We start from the raw sequence: 6,172 nt of genomic DNA on the forward strand, positions 1-6,172 counted from the left end.
TTCCCCCTCCCTCACCCAAGTCTTCTCTCCCTCCCTTAAACCAGCCCCCAAAGAGGCCACAGGACTCCCCACATCTGCTATGTGCTGACATCTTCTGGGGGGATCAGGGCTTGTTGAGACTATCACTAAGAGAGCAGTGCTCGTGCTACTTTCTCTTTTAAAAACCGTCACATGGGCCAGGCACAGTGGCTCATGCTTGTAATCCTAGCACTCTGGAGGCCAAGGTGGGAGGATGGCTTGAGCTCAGGAGTTTGAGACCAGCCTGCACAAGAGTGAGACACTGTCACTACAAAAAATAGAAACATTAGCTGGTTGTGGTGTAGGCACCTGCCCACATTGTGACAGTGGGGGTAGGAAAGAAACGAAAGCTCTTTTTGATAGAAGAATACTAACTAATAAATCCTCCTTAAAAAGAGACTCCCACATCAATATGGTTGAATGGCTACTGGGGAGGCTGAGGCAGGAGGATCGCTTGAGCCCAGGAGTTTGAGGTTGCTGTGAGCTGGGCTGACACTGGGGCTCTCTAGCCTGAGTGACAGAGTGAGACCCTGTCTCAAAACTAACTAAATAAATAAATGTCACATTTACTGTCTCTCTTTGTATATGCATATTTATTTTGTTGACCCATTTGTGAGACCTTTGCAGACACTTAAATACTTTATCTGTACCTCTTAAGAACAGTAACATTCTTCAACAGAACCACAGGCCACCATCACATCTGAGCGATGTAACATCTACCCAATATTATCTCCTATACAGTCCATATTCCAACTGCCCCGACTGTCCCTCAAAGTGTCCTTTATAATATTCTTTCCTGACCCAGGGTGATTCTTGGCCAAGTCCATCGTGAAATGCTGCTTATCTAACTCTACCATCTTTGAGGATTTATTAATTGGTATTCTTCTATCAAAAAGAGCTTCCTTTCTTTCCTACCCCCACTGTCACAATCACCCTAAAGGGTAAGAATTATCATACCAATTTTACAGATGAGGAAACTGAGGTTTAGAGAGCTTCAAGCATTAGCTGAGTGAGTGGCAGAGCCAAGATTCAAATTCAGACCTTTCTCCTATCTAAGCTCTTGCCCACTGCCCTCTGGAATCTTCTCAAGTTCATAGGTTGCTTCTCTGACTTAACTCTGAGCAAGGGGTGAGAAGCTCTGTCCTCTGACAGTGGAATTCCTGCAGTGGAAGGGTTGGGGGACGATTTCCTGTCTTGAAATCATGACCAGCCTTGTTTCAGCCCACCCTCTAGCCTACCTCTTAGGGACTTAGCAGTACCCCTGCCAGCCCTGCTCTGGCCCTTGCTGAGTTTGGGGTTGTGTGATGGGGTGGGGGACATTCTGGAGGAGAGTGGTGGCAGGGGTCTTCTGCCTATCCCCACCCTACCCTTTTATTTCCTACTCTATTTACCCAGCTCTCACCTGATGTTCCCTCATGTGACTGCTCATGAGGCAGACACTGGTCACCTAGTACAGGTGACCCAGGCATGGGACAGGACACTAAGTACTGTGGTGAAGAGACCTAGGTCCAGCCTTCAGGGAGGTCACAGACAAGGGGACAGACAAGGAAAAAGATCACTAGAGGGCAAGATGTTCAGTACCCTGAGAGATGCCGCTATGTGATCTCACCCTGCTTGGGGACTGCTGTGCAGGGCCACTTTCTCACATCCCCTCTACCTAGCAACCCAGGGACACATAAACCATGACCCTCATTTTATAGATGAGAAAATTAAGGCTCAGAGAGGTTTCCTGCCATGCCCAAGCCCCCACCGCAGAGTGCAGGGCATGGGTGATGCATGGGGCTGGGACAGAGGGAAGCGGTGTGGTGTCAGGGAACTGCACGGGTTCAGTGTGGCTGGCGTGTCTTCCTCCCCTCTTGCTTGGTTCTCCTCCTTCTTGTCTCTCCCCGTCCCTCCCTTTCTCCCCTCCCTGCATACTTGCAGAGGAGAGTAGCCACCCCACTCCCATCCCTCCTCCAGTCCCCAGAGCTGTGGGGCCCACATTCCTTCCTGGCACTCTGGGGCCCATTAGTATGTTTACGCTGGAGCCTTCTCGGGGGGGGGGTGCTGAGCCTGACCTTCATCCCACCCCCACTGTGGAGAGTAGGCAGCTGAGTGGGGAAGGCTGGGCAGAGGCACAGGAGACTATGACCCAGTGTCCGAATTCCTGACCCTCTTCCCTCCCGCCCCCCTCCCCGTCTGAACAAGTCCAGGGTGGCCAGTGGCCTGGGGAGCAGTGGTTGCCCCAGGGGCGCCCCCACCCCTTCCCACACAGTCCCTCCCCAGCCTGACAGGCTCTAATCTCAGCTGTCTTCATGCAGCCAGCCCTCCGAGCCCGGGGTCACCTGATGCCGACACATTTTAATTCAGAAGCTGATTTCTGCTTGTTGGCAACATGTCATTTCTGAAATTGCTTTCTCTGCCCAGAGGCAGGAGATGTCAGAGCTGTGCAGGTGTTGCAGTGGTGCCGCCCCCACCCCACGCCCCCCCAAGTTCAGGAAGGATTAAGGGGCGTGGCAGGGCACACATGAGATCCTCCAGCTCTGCTCCTCATGTTTCCCCAAGGGACAGGGGCCAGAGATGGGGGACGCTGGGAATGGCCTCAGCTTTCCTCTCCAGCGCAAAGACAGAGGCCCGGAGTCTGGGGTCTGGGAAACAGAGTTGCTGCCGCTACTACTGATACTGACCTAGCAACAGTTAGTTGCTTGAAGCACGTTTTATACAGGGGCCAGGTATCCTGCAGAGTGCATTATTGCATTTGAATCTCACAATAGCCCTCTCAGTTGGTATCATCCCTACCTTACTGCTGAGAAAACTGGGGCTCAGAGAGGTTAGATCACTTCTCTGAGGTCACACAGGAAGTATGTGGCAGGGCTAGGACTCAAACTCAGAGAGGGCAACAGCTGGACTGGGATTTGGAGGTCTGGAAAGAGATGGGCCTGGCTTCTCCCAGGCTCCTTCATGTCTCAGCTTAAACATCTCCCCCGGTTTCCTACTCCTGCAACCCTTTAGAGGTCTTTTCTCCCTTTGTCATATTTCTTTAGCATTTTGTGTATACCTTGATTAGCAATCATCTCTCAAAATGGACATCTTTTCTTTTATTTGGGGAACGAATAAATGGAAAAATGAATGAGCAAATGAATTTATGAATCTTATTCTCCATACTGTTTCCCCATCCCCTTTCCCTCCCTGGCAGCATACTGCCACAGCAGGCTTCCCCGATGTACGGTTGGCTCCTCATTGCCCACACGCCTAGCCCTCTTCTCTCCCTTTCCTTCCCTTCACCCCCTCTGGCCTTGTCTTCCCCACTCTCAGCATCCCTGGCTGCCTCAGCCACCAGGAACTATGCAGAAGGCTCAACCTGAGCTTCCACAAGAGGAGGGGCTGATTGCAGCGGCCCCAGGCAGGGAACGAACCCATCCAGTGGGCTCCTGGCCCCCTGTGAGAGCCACCCTCCCAAGGTGGTCCTCACCTCTCAGCTCCACCTGCTTCCCCAGGATGAACTTCCTCTCCTTCTCACTTCAGAGGACCCATGGTTGTGTGCCCTTGACCCTCGGCCTTGGCCAGAGTTAGAGACATGGACAGAAGGGCTGGTGTGGAGTACAGAAGGCATCCTCGCTCACCTCATGCATGGGCTGCACTGGTATCAAGCATTAGCTTTATTCAAAAGGCTTCCACAGCTGTCCTCCCACATTACTGTGGGCAAAAAGCAGGACCAGCTGGGAGGTGGCTAAACCAGAGATAACATCAAAGATCCGGAAACCTACTGGGCCTCTTCTCATTGTTAAGTACAATATGTAGGAGGCCATTGATTTGGACTGGGCTCTTATAACGGACCAAATGGACTAAACAAATATGGAGTCACTCACGCTAAATGAAACTAATGCAGGAGTGTACTTGTGTAACAAACAGCTGAGTTTTGGAGTTACAGCAGCCCAGCTTGTCAATGGCAGACAGCCAGCTGATTCAAACAAGGACTCTCAGCTGTCTTAATTCCTCTTTTCTGTTTTCTATCCACAACTACTGCCTAAGCATGCAGCTGGTTGCAGTTCTTTGACCCTGTTCTGGTTTAAAGGGCTGCCCAATTCTAGAACCATGAATAAAAGCCAATTAAGATCTTTAAACTAAACTTGTTACAATTTTGTTCTCTATTTTTTTTTTTTTGATAGAATCTCACTTTGATGCCCTTGGAAGAGAGCTATGGTGTCACAGCTCACAGCAACCTCTTGGGCTCAAGTGATTCTCTTGCCTCAGCCTCCCAAGAGCTGGGACTACAGGCGCCCACCACAATACCTGGCTATTTTTAGAGACAGGATCGCACTCTGGCTCAGGCTGGTCTCGAACTCCTGAGCTCAAGCAATCCACCTGCCTCGGCCTCCCAGTGTTAGGATTACAGGCACGAGCCACTGCACCCGGCTATAATTTTGTTCTTTTGGTACCATTTTCCAGATGAAGAAAGTGAGGCCCACAGTGAACAGCAGCAGCAATAACACCTTTAGCGCAGCCCTGGGGCCATGGTAAGATGATGTCAGGCTTGGGCAGGCACCAGGTGGCTTTCAGAGTGTGGTGATCCTCTGTTTTCCAACCTGTGGCTCTTCACTTTTTGATAATTAATGAGGGGTACTATTTACATTCCCATTTAAAAATGAAAGTGACAAAAATGAAAACAGGATGCATCTCACAATAGATGCTCCAATGTCCAAGAAGGGGCAGGCAGTCGTTAAAAGTCAGAGAAAGAGTCCCCAGCAAGCACTGTCTTGGGAGTTAGAACTAAGCAGGCAACTCCCCTTTCCTCTCTGAGCCTCATTTATTAAACAAAAAATCCATACACCGCTCTGTCTCTCTCTAAATCTCTCAGTTAGATAACACGCACAGTTTCCTACCGTGTGCCAGGCATGGAGCTGGGCCCTAGGGATGAAGCAGTTAGGCTTGTTAGGCAGGAGCAGCCCCAGCCTTACAGGACAGAAGACACATAAACAAGTCGTCACTACTCTGTGTGATGAAACTGACAGCCCTGCTCGCCTGGGGCAGCTGAACTCAGTGGCTGGGGAGCTAGGGGTGGGAGAGCAGGGAGGCTTTTCCCTCCGTTCCTCATTGTTGTTTTTGAATTCTGAAACTTGTGAATGTATAACTGACCCAAAATAAATAAATAGAATAAAAATTAAGTGGGATGCATTTTACAAAGGGGGAAGTAGAGTGTGCTTCTGGAAATGCTGGCCAGGAGTTGGGGGGGCGGGTATCCTGGCCTAGGGGACATCAGAGAAGCTCCCCAGAGGCCAGGTGGGAGCTGGCGGGGGAGGGGGATGCAGGTGTCAGTGAAAGGTTATGCCATAGGATGATAAAGCCAACTTTGCAGGGTTGCTGAGAGGACTCAGAATGTCTCTAGAAAGTGCCTGGCACGCTCAATGTGCTAACTGTAGGGCAGCTAGTATTATTCCCCAGTTACCCTTGTGGTCATTGGCAGAGGTGAGGGAAAAAGGATCCCAAAGCTGCCACTGACTCCACTGATATATTTCTGGGTGACAGGAACTCTTAACACTGCTACAGCATTTTCAGTTTACCCCAATCCAGTCCTGGGTGCAGGAAGGCAGAGAGAAGTTAGAAGCTCAGGGTATCCCATTAGGGATGCCCTTGCCTGAATCAGCTCCCTGTCGAGAGTGTGACAACAGCAACCCCAGACTGGTTGTTCACCTCATGTCACAGACCAAGAAACCTCCCTGTGCAGGAAGGAACAGAACAGAACAGAACTTCCTGTCACAGGTGTAGACAGCGTGCTGTTTACAGTCATGAAAACCAGTGTCCCAAGCACCAGTAGGCACCTGGTGCTGTGCAAAATGCTTTATGTGAACTAACTCCTCATCCCCACACTCCTCCCTACTACAGGAGCAAGTACTACAGTCACTGGTCCATTTTACAGATGAGGTAACTGAGGCATGCAAAAGTTAAGTAACCTTCCTAAGGTGACATTGTCAGGCTTTGGCTCCATGTGACCTCTTAGCCCTTGCTGGACTCCAAGGCAGAGCATTTTCCTTGTCTCACATTTTCCGTGTGGCTGGGAGAGAACTGTTTCCTCTGACTCAGCAAAGCCTACTAAGTGCAACTCAAACTTTATTTGTGTCCTAGACTTAGAAGCCAAGGTCACGTCAATAAGATTTTTTTTTTTTTTTTTTTTTTT

Source organism: Otolemur garnettii, unplaced genomic scaffold, assembly GCF_000181295.1.
Source record: "Otolemur garnettii isolate 467f Iridium unplaced genomic scaffold, OtoGar3 scaffold00018, whole genome shotgun sequence".
Classification (NCBI taxonomy): domain Eukaryota; kingdom Metazoa; phylum Chordata; class Mammalia; order Primates; family Galagidae; genus Otolemur; species Otolemur garnettii.